This window comes from Tamandua tetradactyla, chromosome 4 (assembly GCF_023851605.1).
Source record: "Tamandua tetradactyla isolate mTamTet1 chromosome 4, mTamTet1.pri, whole genome shotgun sequence".
Lineage (NCBI taxonomy): Eukaryota > Metazoa > Chordata > Mammalia > Pilosa > Myrmecophagidae > Tamandua > Tamandua tetradactyla.
This window is the reverse complement of record NC_135330.1, coordinates 90736453-90763278: the sequence shown is the minus strand read 5'-3', so window position 1 is coordinate 90763278 and position 26826 is coordinate 90736453. Positions and strand designations below refer to the sequence as shown.

The following is a 26826-nucleotide window of genomic DNA, read 5'->3' as shown; positions in this document are numbered from 1 at the left end:
AGAAGGAATCTTATAGTGATTTAAAATCCTTGTCAATGTCACTATCTCATTTACTGGAAATGGGTAGATGCAGTACAGAAATAAGTAGACTAAAATAAATTACTGTTCTGCTTAAGGGATATAAACAGCTCTATTTATAGAGAATGACAGATAAACCATAGCTGACTCCTCTTATAATCTGATTTCAATATTCTCCTTTAAGTGAAGGAGAATAGATGGAGCTATTTCCATCTCCTTCTCATTGTCCCTTCTTTCCTCTTCTTCTAATGGTAATTTAGAGATATTCTAAAAGATTATGAAATAGAAGAAATGATTAAACAAGGGATAAGGTTCCCCAGAGCCTCTGGAAGAAAAGAAAGAATGCACAGATAATGTTTCAGGATGACATATGAGCATCACAGTCAGCAGAAAACTTGTGTGAATTTTGACCTATGCAGCCCTGAGCTGTGTCAGCCTTCACTGGTGGTGGACACTGTCAGCATGTTAGTGAAGAAGTCCTTCTGATCAGATGCCCATGGCCAGTGACTCACTATAGGGTCAACTCTCTGATCTTTCTGTCTGTGCTCAGAGAATTCCTTTAAGAGAACAATTGTTCTGACTGGAAGTAATAGTCTATATTTACATCTACCACCTAGTAACTCTCTGAATATATTTGGGTAGCATTTAGATCATTGGCAAAATTGACAAAATAAATGAACCATTTTCTATTATAGTGGTCCTGTTTTATTACTTTGAAAGCCTAAGGAGACAATAATTTTGTAGTAGAATGACAGAATTTAATGAAAACAAAGCCAATTAGTGATAGTGACTCTGCCTCCAAAAGTAAAAAAAAAACTCCTGATAGCACCAAGGTATGTGATTGCTTTGGTCTTTGTTATCTCAGTTGTAAAATGTGAAATAAGGCTGTCCTAGGGAATAAAATAGCTAATTCATTTAAATATGTCTAGGATAATGTATGCCCCAAATTAATGTTTTTAGAAATAGTTAATACACAGAATGACCTCTCTCTTCTTTATCCCCAGCCACTGAGAGAAGGGCAAGTTTTGATTCAGAGACAAATCTCCACATTCCTTTGCCCTACTGATTTTTCAAAGTCAGAGAAAACCTAATTTCTAAAGAGAGTAAAAGCATGTGGTCCATAAGCCTTAGCACAAGACTAAAAATAGAAATAGGTAAAAACACAAAGACTTACTTTGGATTCATATTTGTATCTATTCTCTCAACCTCTGATTAAGGAATTTTCCCCATGTCTCTGTAAGCTATAAAAGGTATTTGAATTTATTCAAAAGACTCATTTCTTAAAGCAAATCTCAGAAGGGCTGAGGAGTAGCAGAGATGAATTTGCATCATGAATCACCTCTCTTGGGTTCAATTGAAGCATTCTGGGATTGGGGAGTTAATCATATGCCTCAGTGTATTACTGTAATTTCAAATATACCAGCATTTATTCTAAAGTTCTGTGGAAGGCACACAAACAAGTTCTATCTTGAAACTGTGTTTAATGTTTTCTTTTATTTTATACCATAGCATTATCCACTTCTAAAGTTCAAAGCTCTTAGCAATACCCTTTCTGGCCTAGATGCTTTGAACAGAGTCATCCATAGGCAGGATTGTGAAACTGTAATTTCACTGAAAACACTGATGATAATTTCCTGTCAGGTGCTTTCACATAGGGGCTTTAGTCATATCCTCAACATCATCCTGTGAGGTAGGTACTCCATCCTTAACATTCCACTTAAGTAACAGATGGTCAACTAAAAGAATAGTGACCAGTAAACTCATCCAGAGCTGCATATCCAGTAAGTGTTGGGGTCAGGTTTGAATCCCAACTTTCACACATTGAGTAGGATATGTTCTCAATTGCAGGCAGTCCTTATTCTTCTTCTTCTTTCATCATCACATTGTTTCCTTCCTTTCTTTAATATTTATAAAATGATTCCTTTCTCAGCTTCCCTCCAATCAGTTGTTTTCCATAGTAACAAAGTTTTCCATCGAGTTCTTCTAAAGGAAAACTTCTCTGCATCTGCAGAACTGAACTTGGCCTCCACCTCCATTCCCCAGGCTTCTACAGCACTCTGCCTTTACCCCTGTAAAAGTAAGTGCACACTTTGCTTTAATTCTAAGTGTATGTGTTTGCTTCTTCCATCAGACCTCCTTATGTGCGAAAAACTGAGAGCTTTGCATCTAGCATATATTTTGTTAGAAAATAATTAATCATCAAACATTTATGAATAAATTAAAGCATGTGTAATGTTCACCTAATGCAGCAAATATATACCAAACCTTGGTCTTTCCCTCTCAGGTATCATTGTGTTTTACTGAACTAGGTTCTTTATCCTCAAAAAATGAAATTCTGTAAGAAGAAACTACAAGAAAGTGAACAGAATGGTGTTAATTAATTATAGGTAATGGGAATTCAATACTTAATATGCTCCAGATTTTGGGTTTAGTATTTTAAAATAATCAGCTCACTTCATACTCACAGAACTACATGAGGGGTTTAGTACTATTATCTCCATTTTACCAATGAGAAACTGAAATAAAGGAAGTATAAATAACATGTCCTGATATGTACAAAGGGTAAATTGTGAGGCTGGGATTCTAACAGGCCAGGAGATATTCCTTGAAATCAAGTTTTTGATTGTTTAGCATACTAATGTGATAAATTCATATATTCTCTAAGTAAGGAGGCATGCAACCAACCATCCATCCATCCATCTTCCATTCATTCAATAACTTTTGAATTTCACAAATGTTTAGGGGACATCTGCCTTATGCCACTGTGCTGTTGCTATCAGGAGAATAAGAGTGATCCCAAAGGTAGTTTGAGTTCTCAAAGAATTGCTGCCTCATTAGATGAAAGATGAGTTATGCATATTTTAAGTCTATCAGAGTTTTAGATTGTGAGTTTCAGAAGATCATATTGGAAAGTGATGCAGAATAGAGCTTACACTCTACCAGAATGAAAAGGGCATAATGGTGGTTTACTAACTTAACAAATATTCATTATTAAATTAACAGATATTCAATATTCTAAGTTTCATGATAAATGCTGGCTTTACAAAGATGACTCAGGGAGCAGAAAGTCTGGAAAATGATACAATCATGTTAGAATTATAATATTGAAAAATCATACAAATTAAAAGTACATGGAATTTAGAGAACATGTAGTAAGAAGATATGGCTGATTCAGAGAGATCACCACAGGATGCACTGAAATAGTAAGGAGAAATATACAAAATAACTGAGACAAAACTGAATGGGAAAATTATCAAAATAAGAAAAATTTTAAAGCAACCAAGAAAAATACACATTTTTCCCTACAAAGTGATAATGAATAGCCTGGTAGTACTGTCATAATTTACAACAAACTAAGGGAAGTCAGAAAATAAAATAACACTTTCTACCAGAAATTAAGATCTGTCAATCTAGATATCAATACTGAAATGAACTCTTAAGTATAAAATTTGAAAGGAAATATTTTTTCAGAATATACAAACAGAATTTATCTCAGACAAACCCTTACTAAAAAACTTTAGGGTATATATCATACAGAAGAAATATAAACCCAAATGGAAAAGAGAGAGATGCACAAAGGGCAGTGAGAGAGTCATTGAATCATTGATAAAAGTGGGTAAATTTAGAAGAATGTTGACCTTAATAAATATTTAATCATATATAAAGTACATGAAATAATAATCTTTAAACCATATGTTAAGAAATACTTTAATATCAATGATTTGTTTCTACTTTGACACATTTGAGAGGAAACCAGGGTAAAACTACTCTTACTTCTTTGCATTATTCCATCCCCAAAAAGGGTAACATTAATCAAAGTGCATGTAAGTCAAACAGGTATAATAAATATTAAGGGAATCTACTAAAAAATAGAAAGCAGAATGTATAATTATCAGCAAGAGGTAGAAAGAAAAAAATTATTAAAAAATGGTCTAATTATGTAAGGAAAGGCTTAAAAATCATAGGATACATTTTAGTAGCACAATATATGCTGATGGAAAGGAAACCTAAGAGTCAATGTTCACAATAAAATATGAAACTCACTGTTCTAGTTTGCTAGCTGCCAGAATGCAATATACCACAAACAGAATGGCTTTTAGAAAGGGGACTTTATTAAGTCACTGGTTTCTAAGGCTGAGAAAATGTCCCAATTAAAACAAATCTATAGAAATGTCCAATCAAAGGTATCCATCCAGGGAAAGATACCTTGGTTCAGGAAGGCCAGTGAAGTTCAGGGTTTCTCTCTCAAGTGAGAAGGCACATGGCAATCATGGCATTATCTGCTAGCTTCTTCTCCTGGCTTACTGCTTCATGAAGCTCCCTGGGAGACATTTTTCTTCTTCATCTCCAAAGTCGCTAGTTGGTGGACTCTGCTTCTCACAGTTATGTCATTCTGCTCTGCTCTCTTGGAATTTCTTTCCTTTTCTAAAATGTTTCCTCTTTTATAGGACTCCAGAAACTTATTAAGACCCACTCAAATGGGTGGAGACATGTCATCATCTAATCCAGCTTAACAACCACTCTTGATTAAATCACGTCTCCAGGGAGATGATCTGATTACAGTTTCAAACACACAGTATTGAATAGGGATTATTATGCCTTTATGAAATGGGATTTAGATTAAACTATGGCTTTTCTAGGGGACATATATCATTTCAAACCAGCACACTCACTAATTAAACAAACTCAGTAAGCATGAAAGCACAAGGATAGACCTACAGATAATAGGCTCCAACTACACAATACAACATAAGTTGCTACTCAGATATCAATGTCACAGAACAGAGAGTTTTACATTTTAATCACTATGAAAGATAAGATGGAAATTACAAAATGAGAGACAGAAAAATACAAATTAATTATTTCAAAGGATCTAAAAGAAAGATACAAGTGGAAATAAACAAATCCATGATCATCAGGGGTATGTTTACATAATTCTCACAGAATTTATATATGAAACAATAAAAGCATGATCTGAAAAATCAACCAGATTTCCCTAAAAAAACTCTGCTTAACTCAGGTCCATAAGTTCTGAAAATACTTTAAGCACCATTGGATTCCACAACTTGTATGTCTCAGGAAGAAATGCCAAATTGGAACAGCAGGTGGCCATGAACTGAGTGGCTATGAAAACAGTCCATGAGGAAATATATTACCTAGAAAGCCTAGTGATATAAAAAATAGCTTCCCTTTATCACTTGTGTTTTCACAGTAAATGCCCCAATCAGAATATGGATGCTTCAGGTTTGGGAGCTGACCCAGTTTAGGTATGAAAAAGGATGATGAAAGCATGTAAAATTGGTGACAAATTACAAACCATATAAATCCATGTTTATTGAACAGTTGTAATGTTGACCAAAATAAGAGAATTACTTTAGGACTGTTCTAGTTTGCTAGCTGCCAGAATGAACATACCTGAAACAGAGTGGCTTTTAAAAAGGCGAATTTAATCAGATGCTAGCTTACAGTTCTAAGGACAAGAAAATGTCCCAATTAAAAAAGTCTATAGATATGTCCAATCTAAGGCATCCAGGGAAAAATACCTTGGTTCAAGAAGGCTGATGAAGTTCTCTCTTAAGTGGAAAGACACATGGCAAGTGCAGTCAGAGTTTCTTTCTCATCTGGAAAGGCACATGGTGAACATGATAAGGGTTCCTCTCTCATCTGGAAGGACACATGATGAACATGGCATCATCTGCTAACTTCTTCTCTCCTGGCTTCTGTTTTCATGAAGCTCCCCAGGAGGCATTTTCCTTCTTTATCTCCAAAGGTCTCTGGCTCATGGACTCTCTGCTTCGTAGTGCTGCAGCATTCTCTGCTCTCTCCAAATCTCTAATTCTCTAAAATGTTTCCTCTTTTATAGGACTCCAATAAACCAATCAAGACCTACCCAAATGGGTGGAGACATGTCATCACCTAATCCAGTTTAGCAGCCACACTTAACTAAGTCACATCATCCAAGGAGATGATCCAATCACAGTTTCAAACAAACAGTATTGACTAGGGACTACTCCACCTTTATGAAATGAGATTTTAACCAAACATGACTTTTCTAGGGGGCATACTTCCTTTCAAACCAGCACAAGGACTCTATGCAGATTGCAAATGACACTTTTCTTTTCATTCTCTTAGCCAATACCACTGGGTCAAATGAGGCAAAGAAAAAGACCTAAAAAAGAGATTCACAGCATAAATCCAAATAATCAATAAAATATGGAAAGCTTACATAATCAAATATGTACATACCTATATACACTTAAATGAGTGTATACATATAGATATATATAAAACATAAAAATGGAATATATATTTTTAAAGGAAAAGATACTGAAAGAGTGGAGAAGAGGAATCACACTGGTGGGGACACATGTAGGATAAAAAGAAAATCACCTGAAGGCTTTGGCATTTCAAAATCCTTATGATTATACAGTGAGGATGAAATGAATGATTTCCTAGAGTCACCAGAACAACTCACACTGACTCAAGAAGAATTAGAAGACCTCAGCAAACCAATCATGAATAAGAAATTGAAACAGGCTTCAAAAAACCCCAGTGAAGAAAATCCCAGAACCAGATAGCTTCACTGATAAATTCTACCAACCATTACAAGAAGAATTATCACCAATCCCACCAAATTCTTCTGAATACTCAAAGAGAGAACACTGCCTAACTCAGTATATGAAGTCAACATCACCCTAATATCAAAAAGCCTGATATTGTACAAAAAAAGAAAATTGCAGAACAATCTCTCTAAAGAATATAGATACAAAGATATTCAACAAAATACTTGCAAATCAAAGCAACTGCACATTAAACGATTACACACCACAACTGAGTGGGTTTTATCCTATGTATGAAGAAGTGGTTCAACCCAAGAAAATAAATTAATATAATACACCACACTTACAAATTGAAGTAGAAAAATAACATGACCTTCTTGATTGATGCAGAAAAGGCATTTGAAAAGTTCCAGCTTCCTTTCTTGATAAAAACAATTGAAAAGGTAGGAATAAAATTAAATTCCTCAGCATGATAAAGGACTTAGATGAACAACTCACAGCTAACATCAAAATCAATGGGGAAAAACTGAAAGCTTTCTCTCTAAGATGGGGAACAAGGCAATGATGTCCACTATCACCGCTGATATTCATATATGTGCTACAGTTCTAGCTAGAGCAATTTGGCAAGAAAAGGAAAAGCCAGGCAACTTGGAAAGAAAGAAATAAAACACTAACTCTTTGCCGACAAAATGATCCTATATTTAGAAAGTCCTGGAATGTCTACAACAAAACTACTGTCAGCAAAATAGATGCAAGATCGACATGCAAAAATCCATGGTGTCTCTGTAGAATCATAATGAGCTATCAGAGGAGGAAATCAGGAAAAAATCCATTGATACTAACAACTAAATGAATTAAATAGCAAGCAATAAACTTAGAGTGGTAATGTCTCTACATTCAGAAAGCTACAAAATATTGCTAGAAGAAATCAAAGCAGAGCTAGAAACTGAAAGGACACTCTACCTTCAGGGATTGGAAAGCTAGATGTCATTAAATTGTCAGTTCTACCTGAATTGATCTACAGATTCAGTATAATACTAATCAAAATTCCAACAGCCTACTTTGCATAAATGGAAAAGCCAATAATCAAATTGAATTGGAAGGATAGGGGGCCTTGAATAGCCAAAAACACCTTGAAAAAAGAAGAAAGTTGGAGAACATGTGATTTCTGACTAAAGCATATTAAAAAGCTACAGTGGCCAAAAGAGCATGGTACTGACCCACTCCCTGGTGGGGGTTGTTTATGTTGGTTCTGGGGTCTTCAGCATTTTTCATGGTTCTAGTCCTGAATCTGTCCAAAGTAGAGGTAGTGAGCTTGAGATTCTTGCTGGTGTACAAACTGAGTACAAACTGGTGGTGGTTGAAGCAGGTGGTGTTGGGAAAATTGTGCTGAAAAATCCAGAACTACTTTGTATATGAGTACAATCTCACCATATAAGATTCTTAATAAAAATAGGTGGTTATAGATGGTGAAAACTGTCTGTTGGATATACTAGATACAGATGGACAAAAGGGGTACAGTGCCATGAGGGACCAATACATGAAGATAGGTGAAGACATCCTTCATGTGTTTGCCATAAAAAATAGCATGCCATTTGCAAATATTAACCTCTACAGGGAGAAAATTAAGTGATTTAAAGATTCAGATGATGTGCCTATGGTACTGGTAGGAAACAAATGTGATTTGCTAACAAAGACAGTTGACACAAAACAAGCCCATGAGCTGGCCGAGAGTTATGGCATTCTATTCATGGACTCCTCAGCCAAGACAAGACAGGTTGTTAAAGATGCCTTATATACACCGGCTAGAGAAATGTGAATACTGGATGACAAAACCCAACAGTAGTGATGATGGAATTCAAGGTTGTATGCAGTTGCCATGTGTGGGGATGTAACAAGATCCTCATAAATTTCTATCATCAGAAATGAGCCACTTTCAACTTACTCTTATGCCTGGTTCTGACTTCTCTGTGGAAGAAATATTCCTGTTGCTATCTTCTGTCTCACCGAGATGCTCCTAAACTTCCTCAACTCTCAGTAAATCAATACATTATTCCTTATTTGAGAAATTTTCAGAATAACTAGCTCTTCACTTGGTTGTCTGACCAGAGAAATGCACTGCTTGTTACTCCCCAGTATTTTTCTTCCCTGAGTGTCCTTTCCCCTATCCCACCCCCACCCTCTGCCACCCCAGGTTTTTCATCTGAAAAGCCATTCATGCTCTGAAACATAGAATCAAACTGTACACATGAAATTTTGCTGAAAACAGTATCTTGAGCTTTAAAGTAGCAACTGTTGGGGACTTTTTTTTCCTTTTCCCTTTTAATTTGGTTTCTGGAAAACTGTGATAAATTACTCTTTTGCAGGAATATAATTAATGTTACTGTTTGGTTGGATTGTAGTGTTTTTTGCTATATTCCCTAAAGTGATACCTGCTCTGTATTTATGATTTTTTTAATTCTAGCCTAGTCTCAACTTTTGTGCAATTAAATCCAACTTTCATAATAAAGTGTCTTTATCCAAATCCAACTTTCATAATAAAGTGTCTTTATCCAAAAAGACTTTGTTACAGTGGACTTTCACTACCATATTTCAGTGGAGACAATGTTTCAAAAACCATTATGAAAATGAATGCTGAGATATAAATATATATCAGTCTGTCCTTTGAGGTAAAGTTACATCTATATGGTAGCAGATGCCATTTCTTGCATGTAATAAGTTGGTCTTCCAGAGGCCTGCTTTTGGGTTCTCCAAACAGAAAGTTGAAACTGGAAATAATTATGAATAATTTCACTTAATTTTTATCTAATCTCCACATTTTTTGCAGACTACCTATATAAAGTATGCTATTTGTTTCTTCTGGCTTACTTATAAACATACATTCAGTGAAGTTCCACTTCTTTTCATATCTGGGTCATTACAAGAGCTCTATATTTACAGTTGTTCAGATATTGTAAAAAAGTTGGGTGCAGTTTTGTTTAAGGCTGTGAGCAATTATTTTCAAGTCTCAAGTGCAATATATTAACAGTCTTGATAATAATTAACAGTTAATATGGGCAAACTCATTTTCACTGCATATCATGGTATTTTGATGATGAATATATCTATTGTCTTCAATCCCCTTCTCATTTGAACCTGTGCCTCTCGCCCCACATTGTTGGGTATTTGATGAATTATTTCATTTGGGTAAAGTATGGTACTAATGAACCAAGAACAGTTTCAAAACTTGCAAAAGTCTGTTAGCATGACAGAGAGAGGAATTCTTCCACATTAGTGTATTGCATCAGTAATTCCAGCTAGTAGCTTTACCAGATGCATATAAAACCTGCAAACCCTGCAAGGAAAGAGATAAGTTAGTACAAATCTTTCACCATGACTTGGTGTACAAGGAGGGTCAATTTAGAGTGCTTTATGAATAAAGTATTTAGATATTTTTAAAGTCATGTAGAAACTCTAAATTATCCCAACAGTCTTTCTCATTAAATATTTTTCAGAATGATGCTTCAAATCAAAACTTAAAAATGCTTCTTTATACATGTTACCTGATAGATTTAAAACAGAAGTTTGATTATTCTATACATACCAGAAAACCAAAGTTGATGAATTTGTTCAAGATAAATAGTCTTTGAATTGAAATTGGTGTTAAGAAAGGAATAGAAATTATAAAATAGGTCTGAATAACTTTTGATAAGAGAATAATTCCAAGTGACCCCTCACTGTTCTGTCTTCTACTTCTAAATACTTACTGAATTTCTCCTTCTTCTAGTATGAGTCTTCATTTGTAAAGCAAACTCTGTATTCCCTTGGAAGGAATTCAGAAGAAGGGAAGAAACATACTGTGCCCAGAACATAATAATTTCAGAGAGTTGTACTCCTTAGTGCTGAAGCTGGGAAATTTCACAGCACTGTTTCCACCTGTAAACAGAAGCTCTCCACTTTGTATCTGCTCTGCATTGTCTGATGTTTTCCTGAGCTTTCATTGAGGCTTATCACCTCAACCAATCTTCTTTTTCAAAGTGTCTATATGACTATATAGCTTGACTCTTTTCCTAAAAAGTCTATTAATTGTAATCTTAAATTAAGGAGAAGGAGATACTAATCTCAGGCTCATGTGCCCATATATCCTTATAGTTTTCCCAAGTATATTCTAAGCACTGAGATATCTAAACAGGGCCAAATTCAGAATTGAAAATATCCCCGTCCTAATTTTCTAGCTGCTGGGATGCAACACACCAGAGAAGGATTGGCTTTTAATAAAAGGGGATGTATGTTGTTAGTTCTTCAGAGGAAAGGCAGCTAACTTTCAACTGAGGTTATTTCTTATGTGGGAAGGCTCAGAGTGATCTCTGCTGGTCTTCTCTCCAGACCTCTGAGCTCGAACAACTTTTCCCAGGGTGATTCCTTTCTGCATATCCAAAGGCCTGGGCTGAGCTCCAAGGGCTGAGATGAGGTATGCTGAGCTGCTTGGACTGTGCTATGTTGAGGTGTCTCATTTAAACACCAGGCAATTAAGTCAAACATCATTCATTGCAGCAGGCACACCTCCTAGCCAACTGCAGATGTAAACAACAACATATGAGGTTCACATGCCATTGGCTCTTGTCCACAGCAACAGAACTAGATGCCTTCCCCTGGCCAAGTTAACAACTGAATCCAACTACCACATCCCCTTATTATCATCTTAAGAAGTCAAACTTAGGTGTGAGTTTTGGCATGATAGAGTGACAAAACTATAGTTTAAAAATCTGAATAACTTGTTAGTACAGTATAAAATTGTGCTTCTTTGAATATGTTTGTGATTACTGTAAATAAATGTTAGATTACCTCAAAATCTGAAAATATTTTCCCCAAGTTAAGTGCCTGGTCACCTGTCATAAATTATGTTTTCCTTTATGTATGTTGTGTGTGTGTGTTTGCTTAAGGTTGTAAGTGGAAGAGTAAAAATAAAATGTCCTGTTTATCTAAAGACTACCATGACTAATCTATTAATGAATTTGTTAAATGCTGTTTTACTCAAAACTTACTGTAGAATGTTACTTGGCAATAAAATACCCTACTTATTGCAATTAACATTTTAGAAGTGTAATAGATAAAATTAATCACAGCTTTATTTTAGTGGGTCTTATAGTCTTTTAATATCCTTTAAACTACTGTGGACTTTTTGTCTTGACTTGAAAGCAAAGACAGAGAAACACTTGAAAGAAATATTTTGTTTGTGTTTTTTTCCATTCCAGAATTTGTGAGCAAATCATATTTTGCTTCACATGTACAGTCATAATCACATTAGTAGGCAGCTACAACTGAAAAATAGTGTGTTCTGCTGCTACTTGTAATTCAACTTTGCTGATAAAGTACAGGAAGCAGGATAATTAATTATGGAAATTATTTTATTTGGGTGGTTGCTATAAACAAGGGGCTATAATTATTGCACATGACTTTTCATCCTTGTTAAGTTTCTTTAAGCAGTCTAACATACCACAAAATCAGTTTAAGATTTTTTTCTATAACAATTGTTCTCAAAGTGTTCTCATATACAGAGTAGTTTCAGATATGTTTGAAAATATAACATGATTTTTTAAAGCCTAAGAAGCAATTATATGAACTCTATTCTGAAGGAGGTGGAGGCTCTCATTGGAAGTTGTATGACTTATGTTTCTGTGCTATCAAATATAAGTAAATCTATCAATTGTACCATTCTGTTGTTTAAATGGGAATTATTGGTCTCCTTGGCCCTAAATAAAAGGGCTGATATTTTAGGTTGACCATTTTATTCTAAATTAATTCATTCTGATTTTTTAAAATATGATGGAATATTTTACTTGTTAAATGAATTTTTTAAAAACTGGACATTTTTTGTTTACTGGTGAAAAAAGAGCATAAAGGTAGACATAATAATCAATGGAATTGAATTGAGAGTTCAGAAATACAACTCAGGTCTGTGGTCACTTGATTTTTGATGGGGCTCCCAAATCTACTCAACTGGGACAGAGGCATATATTCAATAAGTGATGTTAGAATAAATGATGTTCATATCCAAAAGAATGAATGAGGTATGCTACTTCACCACATATACAAAAATAACTCAAAATGGATTTCAGATTTAAATATAAGAGACATTACCATAAAACTCCTTGAAGAAAAGTATGGAAATAGTTACAATATCTAGTGATAGGTGGTGATTTCTTAGACCTTACTCCCAGAGCACAGGCAATGAAGAAAAAAATAGAGAAATGGGATGTTTTCAAAACTGAATACTTCTGCACTTCAAAGGGCTTTTCTAAAAATGTGAAAAGGCAGTCTACTCCATGGGAGAATATGTTTGGAAACCACATATCTGACAATGTTTTGATATCCAGAATATATAAGTAATTCCTATAACTCAAAATGAAAAGATAAACAACCCAAGTTAAAAATGAGTAAAATACATGAACAGACATTTTTCTAAGGAGGAAATACAAATGGTTTAAAAGTATATGAGGGGCAGGCCAGGGTGGCTTAGCAGCCAGAGTTCTCACCCGCCATGTTGGAGACCCAGTTTCGATTCCCGGTGCCTGCTCAGGCTAAAAAAAGTGTATATGAAAAGATGCTCAGCTTCAGTAGCAATTAGGAAAATGCAAATCAAAACCAAGTTGCCATTCCACACCTTCTACTTTGGCCACCATAAACAAACAACTCTACAAGTGTTGGTGTGGATATAGAGAAATAGGAAAACTTATTCATTGCTATTGGGAATATTAAGTGTTCCAGCTGCTGGGGAAGACAGTTTGGCTATTCTTAAGGTGTCAAGAACTGAACTACAATATGAAGTGTCAATTTTGCTACTAGGTATATATCCAAAAGAAATGAAAGCAGAAATGTGAAGAGACATTTGCACAGCAATGTTCATGAAGGCTGCATTTACAATTGCTGAAAGATGGAAACAACCCAAGTATCCATATAACTGACCAATGGGTAAACAAAATATGGCGTATACATATGATCAGTTATTATTTAGAAGTAAGAAAAATGAAGTTGTGACACATGTGAAAACATATATGAAGTCTGAGGACATTATGTTGAGTGAAATAAGTTTGACACAAAAGGACCATTATTGCATGATTGTACAAAGAACTAATTATGATAAGTAAACTCATATAATTAAAATCTAGAATATAGGTTAACAGGACATAGAATGAGAGTAGAGAATGGGGAGCGGATGCTTAATCTGTATAGAATTTTCAACAAGGTTGAATATAAGTGTTTGGAAATGGGTACCAGTGATGATAATATGCTATGGTGAGTGTAATTAAAAGCATTGAATCACGTGTGTGACTATTTTTTCATGTTTGTCTGTGTTTGAAAGGGGAAATTTAGTCATGTATCTCACTAGAAGGAAATCTAGAGGATGAGACATGGGGCTATATAAGACTGAATCCTGTGGTAGAGATTGACTATGATTAATATTATAAATATAAAATATTCTGTCATAAACTAGAACAAATGTACAGCCATAGTATAATAGAGTAGTATATGGGAAAATATTAACAAACTATGGATTATAGTTAACAGTAATATTTAATATTTTTCACCAATAGCAGCACATGTACCACACCAATGCTAGGGATCAATAATTTGGGAGGTAGATGAGGGCTTTTTTTGAGTAATTAAAATATTCTGAAATCAATTGTGGTGATTAATGCACAACTACAAAATGGTACAGGAGCTGTTAATTGCACACTTTGGATGGATTGTACGTTATGAGTATATATCTTAGTAAAAATGCTTTAAAATGGCTTATGAGTAGTCACAATACAGGAAGTATCATTCTAATGATAGAGAATCATCATTAGAGAAATAATCTCAGATATACCCCCAAATAAATAATTTCTATAAAAAATGAAAACACACCTACTGTGGTTGGCAGAATTCTAGAGAATAGAGTGGAAATCATTAAGCATTATTAAATATAATAAGTTGCCATTACCATAGCATTTCCTAATTCTTGTTCATAACTTTGCACAAGTATGACCACTAAAGATGGAGTCATCTGTTGTTTTTTGGTTATATAGAGCAGTGACTGTACCTGCTGGGTTGTCTTTGAAATTCTATGAGCTTATGTGTGTGTAAGTGTTCTAATTTCCTGAGATGACACCATAAACTTCACAAAAAATGCAAAAAATGTTACACATTGTTCCAGCTTTTGTAAGTGAATTAAGAAAGGCAAAATTACTCAATGACAGAAAATGACTTGGTAATTTGAGATGTTCCCTAACAAGTCAGATAATGAAGTTATGTTATGAACCTGCACCCAAAATGCAGGGTTTTTGCCTGCCTTATTTGGCAAAAAATTTCTTTGGAATAACTTCCCTTAGTACTATTTTAACATCTTTGTTCCTCAGGCTATAGATGAAAGAATTTAACATAGGGCTTTTAAAAGTATTTTAAAAAGCTACAATTTTCCCCTGTTGTACGGATGTCTCAGAAGGGGGCCGCAAATACATGCGGATGTACATTAGATTTCCATGAAATATAGTGACAGACATCACATGGGACCCACAGGTGGAGAAGGCTTTGCACCTCCCCTCAGCAGAGTGGATGCCCAGTATGGCTGTGAAGATGAAAGTATAAAAGATGAAGATGATGGTGAGAGAACAGGTGAGGTTGAACCCTGCACCAACAAGCATGGCAGTTCTTTGGCACAGGTGTCTAAGCAGGCGAGAACTAATAGAGGTGGGTCTGCACAGTAAAAGTGGTTGATCTCATTGGGTCTACAGAAGGACAGATGCAGCATCAGGATGGTCTGGACAAGATCATTTGCAAAGCCATAAATAAAGGGTGCAGTGTCCAGAGAGAAGCAGGTGCATTTGGACATCTTACTCCCATAAAACAAAGGCTTACAGATGGCCATGTAGTGGTCATAAGCCATGACCGTCAGCATATAATAATCTCTGATCATCAGGGTGATGAAAAAGTGGAATTGTATAAAACAACCAATGAAGGAAATGTTTTTTCTCTTGGATAAGAGATTAGCATCTGAGGAGTGACAGTGGTGAAACAACAGACATCTACAAAGGACAGGTGACTGAGGAAGAAATACACTGGGGTGTCAAATTTTGAGTCACTTCTGATTAACAAAATCATGGTCATGTTGCCAATTACTGTGATAAGATAGATCACTAGGAATACCACAAAAAGGAGAGGTTGCAAATCAGCTCTATCAGTCTCAGGAAAATAAACTCAGTTTCAGGTGTGTTGTTTTTCTTTAATGTTATATTTTCTTGGCTTCTAACGAAGTCTAAAGAAAAGGAAATAATATTTACTGGCATGTTGTCATTTACCTATTACCTCCATCATGTCCTCTGATACTCCTTCTTCTATCAATCATGTAATTATATGTGACATAAAGAAAAAGACTAGGAAGTATGTGATGTGTAATTTAAACATCTAAACTGATGTAGAGCTCTTCACATATAAAGTCACTTACCCTTTTCTAGTCGCACCATTTCTTGAACTCTTTATGATATTGGTCCATTTACAATTTCCTTGGATGTAAGGATGAAAACAGTTCTTTTCTTTGAGATTACAACACTTTGTTTTGCACAATACCGCTTGATGGGATTTTAAAGTATTAGATACACATTTGTATTAGTGTCTAAATGAACGGATTTGGGTATAAATGAAACTGATATAAGATGCATAGTCTTATAGAACTTGGATCTCCTTTCCTGCATCCTGAATATGTTCAAGTGTTTCCTCACTTTGCAATGTGGATCTATCTTCCCTGTCTATTTTATTTTGGTTTACTCTCTTAGCAACAAATCCTACTCAATTTTTAGGTTGCAGTTCAAATATCCTCAGTTTTGTTATATTTTGTGTGTGTGCCTGATGGTCAAAAATTGGTACTTAGGGATAAAAAAATCTCTTTTTATGTATGAAGAGCAGACATATAACAGTCTATAAACAAATACACTTATATATGTGCATGTTTTTCTATGTATATATTGCTATCTCTCCAAATATATCTGTAAAGATATCTAAATATTTAGAGATAGATATAATTTTCATGGGGGAGTAGTGATTACAGAAAAAAATGTATATAAAGGCTCTCTTTTGAGACTAGAAGGGAAAAAATTTTGTGAAACATTGGCCCAGGTCATAATGACTTGTAACTCTACCTCAGGTTGGCTTCTTATACATTAATAAAAACACTATAATATGAATTCAATTTGTTATTTAAAACATCAAAATGCCATAGACAAATAAAAGTGATTTTAGCAAATAATTGAGAGTGTACTAAAGATGTCCTGAAGTGTATCTCCAGACATGTAGCCAGGATGAAAGTAAGCAGAGCGATAACCATGAAAAATCTACAACCCCCTTCAGTGGCATGTAAAGTTATGCTCACTTTTAAGTATCGATTCAGTGGCAAGTTTGGAAACAGGTCACTTTGTAAGATACGTTGTAAATTCATCACCCAAATTTTATTGTCCGTTGAATCACCCCATTCTGTTCATGAGGTTTTTGGACCTATTGACTAAGATAACATGATGAAAGACATGCTAAATAGGTCAATAGATTTGTAATTATTTTGCATTTTATTTTGTAAGCTCGCAAGTACAAATTGAAGTTTATCATAATAATTGTGAAATACATAAATAGACATTTGGTGACAGAATAAGGCATAGAAAATGTATTTGGCTTCAGTTCACAATTCCTCTTTCTGTTCTACTGTCTATGTTTCATGATTTATATAAAATACCACTTTGCTCACTTCACTTAGACTATCATAACACAAAGAGGGGAGATGTCCTTGGTATTTTTGTCTCTGTTCATTGAAATATTAATCAACACTTACAATAATAATTATCCCCATTTATTCATTCTTGATTGTGAGAAAATTAAAGATAATAACTATCCCCATTCATTCGTTCTTAATTGTGAGAAAATTAGGTAAGATGAGCAAATGAACTTTCCAGATAATTTAATTGAGCCCTTTATGATGGCAACTTTCATTTAAAGGAGCAGAACACAGCATCCTTTAAGGTTTAATTAAGGAAACCTCAGAGAGAAACATTTATAGGTGGACATAAGTGGCTCTGTGGTGTCCCAAACTTTGTCCTCCAAACTTTCACCTTCAACTTGGGCTCTTTTATGTAGGTGCTCATTGCCCATATTCAGTTACATTACAATTTAGAAGAATAGTCTTCAGCTTTAACAAGGGTGGTGTTTCCTTTACATCGAGTCATGATTCAAGTTGAAGGAAAAAAATTTTGGAGAAGGCAGCTTCCTGAAATAAATTTTAGTTAACTTTCATCAGATAGATAGATAGATGATTAATCCAAAAGTGGCCAATTCATCATGAAGTGGTTATAGCATGCTGATATTTATTTTTAAAATGCCTTGATATTTCTGAAGAAACCAGACAGATTTATTGAAGTCCATTCCCTTATTTTTGTTCATGAATCAACATAAAATAAGAATGCTTAATTATTCAGAATCAAAAGGGTGTAACAGTTCCTGAGAAATATTCTGGAGCTAGAATTCCTGGGTGGAAATCCCAGCTCCTCTAGTTTCTAGCTGTGAGCTTCTAACACATTGTTAATCTATTTGCCTTAGTTTCTTCATCCATATAATGCAGTGAAAAATAGCAACTACCTCCATGCAAGTAAATTAATTTCGACAAAGCACTATCAATAGGAATGCCATATGGTAAGGCATAAGTTGCAGCTGCTACTGTTATTTAGTGACAGGGTCAGGTCTACATTAGAATAAGATTCAACATCAAAAGGGTGACCTCCTTAAGGTCAAGGATTTTGTATAATCTCTAGCTGCAGCCTCAGTAGCACTCAGTACTGTTTTCCAAATCATAGGTGATAAATAGTTGTGGGTGGAATAAATGTTCTCGTTGGTTTAGTTCCCTTTCTATTATGTAATGTCATTCTACTGTGAAATTGTACATAACCATGCTCTGAGACTAGAGTATAATTAGTTTCTCATGTTATAGAGGCATTTAGTAGTCCATCAGAATATAGATTTCAGGCTTTTGTTTCACATATACTCATTAAAGATTTATTTGTAGGTTCTAAAATCTAAAATTTGTCCAATCATACCTGAGAAAGGAGAATGATTTCCCAGAGGAGTCGCAGATATGAAGAACCTAAAATGTTTATAACTAAATTATCACATAGGGTCCAAGTCCTTAGGGTTCAATTATTTCTAGTAAAAAGTCACTCTCACTATGAACACCCACTACCTTTTATTATTCTGAGAATCCTAACCTCATAGAAGACATGATTTTTACCCATTCTAATCATCAGGGAATTAAATCTCCTAAGAATGGTGATATAATAGGATTGATTAATTATTTTAATTAACACAGAATCACTTTGATATTTTTTAACTCGGGAATCATTAAGTACTTTGGTTTATAACATTTAAGGAAGAATAGTGTATGGTATAAAGAGAAAGTTTCAAATTCTGAAAAGCCATTGGAAAATCAACTAATTTTTGGTGAACTTGGACTAGCTATGTATTGATTCTGAAACTCTTATCAAATCCTTTTTCAATGCAGTCTTATTGAGAGATATTCACACACCATATAATCCATCCAAAGTATATCATCAATGGCTCACAGAATCATCATATAGCTATATATTCATCACATGATCAACATTAGAACAATACTCATTATTACAAAGATTTGTAAATAAAATAAAAACAAAAATATCCCATACCTCTTATTCCCCTATTATTTATTTATTTAGTGTGTCTTAATTTTATTACTCACCTGCCCATATATTGAATAAAGGAGTGTCAGTCACAAGGTTTTCACAATCACAAGGTCACATAATCAAAGCTATATAGTTACACAATCATCTTCAAGAATCATGTCTACTGAATTATATGTGTAAGAATAACCTCCAAAGTGACCTATTAACTCTATTTGAAATCTCTAAGCCACTGAGACTTTATTTTTTTCCACATTTGTTCCCCTTTTGGTCAAGGGGATTCTAAATCCCATTCTGCCAGGGCCTGGCATATCCCTTGGATTCATGTGCCACATTGTCAGTGAGGCATGTACCACTGGAAGTCAAGTCCCATATGGGGGAAGGGTAGTGAGCTTATTTGCAGAGTTGGTTTAAGGAAAGAAGTCACATTTACACAACAAAAGGTGTTCTCTGGAGGTGGCACTTAGGCAGAAGTATAGTAGGCTTAGTTTCTCTTTGGCAAGGATTAAGTTTCATAAGCATAAATCCCAACATCATGGGCATGAATTAATAAATTGTTATCCCTAATGCTTGTGAGAATATTAGGAATCCCAGAGATGGGGAATGTAAATATTTCCACATTTTTTCCCCAGTTCCTCAAGAGGACTTTGCAAATACTTTTTTTATCTTTTGTCCAGTATACTCTGGGATGTATCAGAGTATTACATTAAAATTATACAGAATAACAATAGCTCATTTCTTATTCTAGGGTTCATGTAAATATGTTATTTAAATCAAATGAACATACAGGTTTTATTAAATAGATGCTACAGAAAATAAAACTTTGCACCAAATAAATAACTCTTCCTTTGGTTTCACTTAGAAGTTTAAGTCTGAAAATACTGTCAATAGCATACTATATCCTTTAGTCTGGTTTACCTTAGGCCTAACCAGATCAACTTCATTCATATATCTAATTGATCTGATCTTTTTTAAAGTTTTTTTAACCCTTGTGGATTGAGGTGATGCTGACTTTCAGAGCTGAAGAACTGAGGCAATCTCAGATGTCACACAGTGTGCTGGTTTAAAAAGATGTATAGATCCTATAAAAGCCATGTTTTAATCAAAATGCCATTTCATAAAGGTAGAATAATCACTGTTCAGTACTGCATGTTTGAAACTGTAATTAGATCATCTCCCTGGATGACATGATTTAGTAGATTGGTTGTTAAACTGGATTAGGTGATGACGTGTCTCCACCCATTTAGGTGGGTCTTGATAAGTTTCTGAAGTCCTACAAAAGAGGAAACATTTTGGAAAATGGAGATTCGGAGGGAGCAGAGAATGTTGTAACTCCTTGAAGCAGCATCTACCAGCCAGCAACCTTTGGAGTTGAAGAAGGAAAATGCCTCCTGGGGAGCTTCATGAAACAGGAAGCCAGGAGAGAAAGCTAGCAGATGATGCCATGTACACCATGTGCCCTTCCAATTGAGAGAGAAGCCCTGACTCTGTTCACCATGTGCCTTCTCACTTGAGAGAGAAACCCTGAACTTCATCAGCCTTCCTGAACCAAGGTATCTTTCCTTGGATACATTTGCTTGGACATTTCTATAGACTTGTAATTGGGACATTATTTCCACTTTAGAACTGTAAACTAGCAACACTTTAAATTCCCCTTCTTAAAAGGCATTCTGTTTCTGGTATATTGCATTCTGGCAGCTAGCAAACTAGAACACACAGATACTGAGAGTTCCAGGGAACTACCAGGTTACACACAAAGACCTCAGCAACTCTGAATTTAAAAATAACAGTTAAAACTCAGGAATAGATGTGACTGCTATGAAAGCTTATAGTCTAGGAACTTTACAAGGAACCTCCTTGAACATTCTGAACTCCATGATCTTCTACTGTCCAATCTCTGCTCACATTCTATCCCCTGAAAACCTATGTGCTCAAATTCAGTTGTCAGTGTTTGCTCATTATACTTAGTTTATATTAGTGAGGCCTTAACATATTTGTCTTTTTGTTCCTGGCTTATTTCATTCAGCATGATGTCTTCAAGGTTCATTCACCTATTTGTATTCCTCACAACTTCATTCCTTCATTCAGCCACTCAATATTCATTGATATATATATATATACACCATAGTTTGTCCTATCTTTCATCCATCAATGTACTCTTAGACCACCTCCATCTATTACAAATCATGAATAATGCAGACATGAACACCAGTGTGCAAACGTCTATTTGTTTCCTTGCTTTCAGGTCTTCCTAGTATATACCACATAATGGGATTGCAGGATCATATGGCAATCCTATACTTAGCCTCCTGTGGAAGCAACACACTTTCTTCAAGAGGGCAACACTCTTCTACTTCCCTACCAATGGTGAATAAGTGTCCATCTCCATATATCTTTTCTAGTACTTGTAAGCTTCTGCTTATTTTTAAACAGTTTTGTTCACACACCATACAATCCATCCAAAGTGAACAATCAACAGTTTCCAGTATAATCACACAGTTATGGATTCACCACCACAGTCTATATGAAAACATTTCCATTTCTTCTACAAAGAAAGAAGAGGAAAATAAAACATAAAGTGAAAAAGTATGAATGCCATACCCCTCCTTTATATTCCCCCTTAGTAACATTTAGCTTTTTATATTGTTTTGCTGCAATTAATGGAAGACTATTATGTTACTGTTAACCAAAGTTCACAGTTTGCATTGATTGCATTTTCCCTGTACTGTCTCATTTCAGCATCTTGCAATGGTGATATTCACCTGTTATCTCTCATGTAAAAACTTTCTTATATTTGTACAGTTAATCACCATCATTGTCCACTCAAGATTTTACTACGTTTTACATTCCCAGGTTGTATTCTCTTTCTTTTCTTCTGGTGTCATACGAACCCCTAGTCTTCCTCTTTCAGCCATACTTACACTCAGCTTTTTTGTTATATTTGCAATGTTGTACTAGAACTGGACAATATTGTGCCATCCATTTCTGGATCTTTACAATGAATCCTGTTGAACAATCTGTATTTCCTCACCATCAAATGCCCAGTCTCTATGCTCTTTCTATCTACTGATAACCTGCTATTTTAACTTTAACTAACAGAGCTTACTCATTATAGTTTATTCATATTAGTGAGACCATACTTTAGTATTTGACCTTTCATTTCTTGGTAATTTTGCTCAATGTAATATCCTCAAGTTTCAGTCAAATTGTTACATGAGTCGTATCTATATGCCACAGATTGTTTATCCACTCATCTGTTGATAGACATTTGGGCTATTTTAATCTCTTGTCAATAGTGAATGATGCTGCTATAAACACCAGTGCACAAATGTCAACTCATGTCCCTGCTTTCAGTTCCTCTGAGTATACACCTAGCAATGGGGTTGCTGGATCATATGACAATAATATACTTACATACTTGTGGAAATGCCAAATTGCCTTTTAGAGCAGTTGCACCATTTTATATCACCATTATTAGTGAATAAGTGTACCCCTTTCTCTACATCATCTCCAGGACTTGTAGTTTCTTTTGTTTTTTTTTTTGATAATTTTCATTCTAGTAGGTGTGAAACAGTATCTCATTTTGATTTTAATTTGCATTCCCTAATAGCTAATGAAGTAAAGCATCTTTTCATTTGTGTTTGAGCCATTTGTATTTCCTCTTTGGAAAAGTCACCTGTCCATGTTTTTCTGGCCCCCCCTTTTTTTAACTGGGTTGTTTGTCTTTATGTTGTTGAGTTGTGGAGTCTCTTTACATCTCCTGGATATTAAGCACTTATTCATTAGGTACTTTCCAAATGTTGTCCCAATTTGATCAGTTGCCTTTTACTTTCTAAGAAAGTCCTTTGATCTGCAGAAGCATTCAGTTTAGCAAAGAGCCCATTTATCTATTTCTTTCATTGTCTGTGCTTTGGGTGTAAGTTCTAGGAAACCACCTCCTATCACAAGATCCATAAGATATTTCCTTACATAGTGTTCTAAAAGTTTATTGTCTTTGCTCTAATGTTTAGGTTTTTGATGCATTTTGAGTTAATTTTTGCATAAGGTGTGAGATTAGGGTCCTCTTTCATTCTTTTGGATATGTAAATCCTTTTCTCCAACCACCATTTATTAAAGTGTCTGTTCTTTTCCAGTTGAGTCAACCTGACTGCCTTATGAAACATCAATTGTCCTTACAGGAGATGGTCTATTTATGAACATGCAATTCAATTCCACTGGTCAATATATCTATCATTATGCCATTGCCATGCTGTTTTGACCCATGTAACTCTGTAATATGCTTTGAAGTCAGGTAGTGTGAGACCTCCCACTTCACTTTAATTTCTTAACATCTTTTTAACTAATTCAGCTCCCTGGCCTTCCAAATGCATTTGATTTTTTGCCTTTTCTATATCTGCAAATTAAGTTGTGATTTTAATTGGAATTGGACTGAATCTATAAATCAGTTTAGGTAAAATTGACACTTCAACTACATTTAGACTTCCAATCCAAGAACACAATATATCCTTCCATTTATTTAGGTGTTCTTTGATCTCTTTCTTTTTTTTCAGTACTAAATTCATGTGCATATTTTTTAACGTGTAACACTTGCACCTACATTTCTTTTATAATTGAAATCTTTTGGCCACTGATACCTTATTTTTATTGCTTATTACAATAATTTTCCTATCATCAGAATTGACTTTTTTCTCTTTTTGTGAAAAATAGCATAAATACAAAAATGCAATAAATGTCAGAGCACATCATAACAATTAACTGTAGAACCAGGTTCAGAGTTTGGTATGGGTTACAATTCCAAAATGTTAAGTGTTTACTTCCAGCTGCTATAAGATACTGGAGACTAAAAGAATATCAATATAATGATTGGGCAATCATAATTATTTGTCAAACCCTACCTTCTCTGCATAACTCCAGCATCATCTTTAATCTGCCTCCCACCCTATAGGGGTATTTGGGCTATGCCCATTCTGACTTTTTCATGTTGAAAGGGGCTGTTGATAATATGGGATAGAGAGATGGAAATAGTTGATGTTCTGGAGAGGCTGGCTCCTTTGAATTTCAGAATGTATGTTGTTCAGGGACCCATCTGGAGGTTGTCGGTTTCCAGAAAGTTACCTTAGTGCATGGAAGCTTTGTAGAATCTTACATAATGCCCTAGGTATTTCTTGGGATTGACTGGAATGGTTTTGGTTGGGGTTTGGCAGGTTGTGATAGGTAGCAATGTCTAACTGAAGCTCACCTAAGAGTGACCTTTGAGTTCTATTTGAACTCTCTCAGCCACTGATACTTTATTTGATACACTACTTTTGGTTAGGATGACATTGTTGATCCCATGGTGCCAAGGCAAGGCTTATACCTGAGAGTCATCTCCATGCTACCAAAAAGATTTTCACCCTTGGATGTCATGTCCCATATAGGGGGGAGAGCAATGATTTCACTTGTTGAGTTGGGCTTAGAGAGAGAAAGGACACATATGAGTAACAAATGAGGTCCTACAGCAGTAACTCTAAGGCATGCCTGTAGGTAGGATAGGTTTCTCTACATACATAAGTTTCACAAGAGCTAGCCTCAAGATCAAGGGCTTGGACTATTGATGCGGGTATCCCTACTGTTTAACACACTATCAGTAGATTCTCTAATGTTAAAGTTTAATAGTTCCATATTTTTCCCTGTATCCCTCAAGGGATTTTTCCAGTACTTTTTAATTACCTGCTTAATATACTCTAGGATGTATCCATGCATTTTATTAAACTATACAGGATTAACAGCTGTCATTCTTATTCTGGGTTCTCTATGCTGGGATTGTTCAGATGATATATCCAGAACAGCTTGGGTTAGATTATGTGCTACAGAAAATTTAGGTTCTGGATGAAATGAACATTTAATCCTTTGGCCTCAAAGAGTAGATGACATTCTAAAAGATAGACAATGTCTTCCCTACCCCTATGTTCTGAGTTATGTTAATTCCAATCTGATCGACTTTGTCCTTATCTCTAAATACCAGATGTGGTAGTTAGATTCTGTTGTCAACTTGGCCAGGTGAAGATGCCTAGTTCTGTTGCTGCAGACATGAGTCAATGGCACATGAACCTCATTTGTTACTAATTCCATCTGCAGTCATCTAGGAGGCGTGTCTGCTGCAATGAATGATGTTTGATTTAATTGGCTGGTGCTTAAATGAGATAGTGCAACATAGCACAGTCCAAGCAGCTTGACATACCTCATCTCAGCACTCGCAGCTCAGCCCAGGCCTTTGGAGCTGCAGAAAGGAACCACCCTCAGGAAAGTTATTGGAACCCAGAGGCCTGGAGAGAAGGTCAGCAGAGATTACCCTGAGCATTCCCATGTAAGAAAGAACCTTAGATGAAAATTAGCTGCCTTTCCTCTAAAGAACTAATGAAATAAATACCTTTTTATTAAAAGCCAATCCATCTCTGATGTGTTGCATTCCAGGAGCTAGCAAACTAGAACACAAGATTATCTCTCAATATACAGAAATAATAATTAACACTCCAGACTAAATGTGACTGCTATAAGAGATTGCAATCTAGACTACTACTTTCTTATATGGATTTTTTAAATGAAACCATATAATAATTTCTCTTTTGTTTCTAGCTTATTTTGCCTGACCAACTGTTCCACAGATTCATTCCAGTGGTTCATGCTTCAGAAGTTCATTCCTCTTAGTAGCAGCAAATATCCATTCATATATTAACCAACATTCACCAGTCTACTCAGTCAATGCATCCTTCAACCATCTCCCTTCATTAGGAATCCTGTTCAATATCTAAAGTCAATAATGCATCAACACTTTCAATTTTAGATAATCTCATTTTTCCCAAGAGGAAGAAGACCTATAAACACATCTTCACACAATAGAAAATCTGAACTTCTTTTTAATTCTTGTTCTATGCCCCATTATTTGCCCTTGCTGTTGCTACAGTACTGTTGGTGTTTTCCTGTTAAACATAATCCATAGCATGTAATAGCACTTTCCCCCTTTACCCCAAAATTATACACTCTTAATGCCAGATTCATACCTTTGCAGTAGTTCATGCAAGAAATTGTTTCTATTCATAGTGTTAATAAGTGGAACACATGAGTCTATACAACCCCTTTATATGAATATGAAGTTGAATCATATTCAACTTCAATATGGTAATAATACTTGTAGACCCACTAGAGAACCACCTTCATTTCTCTCTGTTCCTTTACATTTGTGTTCAACTTCATTAGCTAGCCATTCCCCAATCTCTAGCTTCTGTGTATCTTTAAGTCCCCTATATTCTGTTTTATAGGCCGCTATAAAATTGGAATCATACAGTATCTATCCTTTTGTGTCTGGCTTATTTCACTCAGCATTTTGTCCTTAAGGTTCATTCATGTTGTCCTGTACTTCAGGACATTATTTCATCTTATGGCTGCATAATATTCCACGTGTAATATACCATATTTAGTTAATTTACCCATATTTTGGGCACTTGGATTATTTCCATCATTTGGTGATTGTGAATAATGCTGCTATGGACATTGGTGTACAA

General features: G+C 35.1%; 2 pseudogenes; one reads left to right on the top strand and one right to left on the bottom strand.

The window, feature by feature from the left end:
* Positions 1-7787: 7787 nt before the first annotated feature.
* LOC143680366 (GTPase NRas pseudogene) lies at positions 7788-8473 on the top strand (annotated as a pseudogene).
* A 6417-nt stretch (positions 8474-14890) lies between these two features.
* Positions 14891-15883, bottom strand: LOC143680365 (olfactory receptor 5M11-like; annotated as a pseudogene).
* Positions 15884-26826: the final 10943 nt, after the last annotated feature.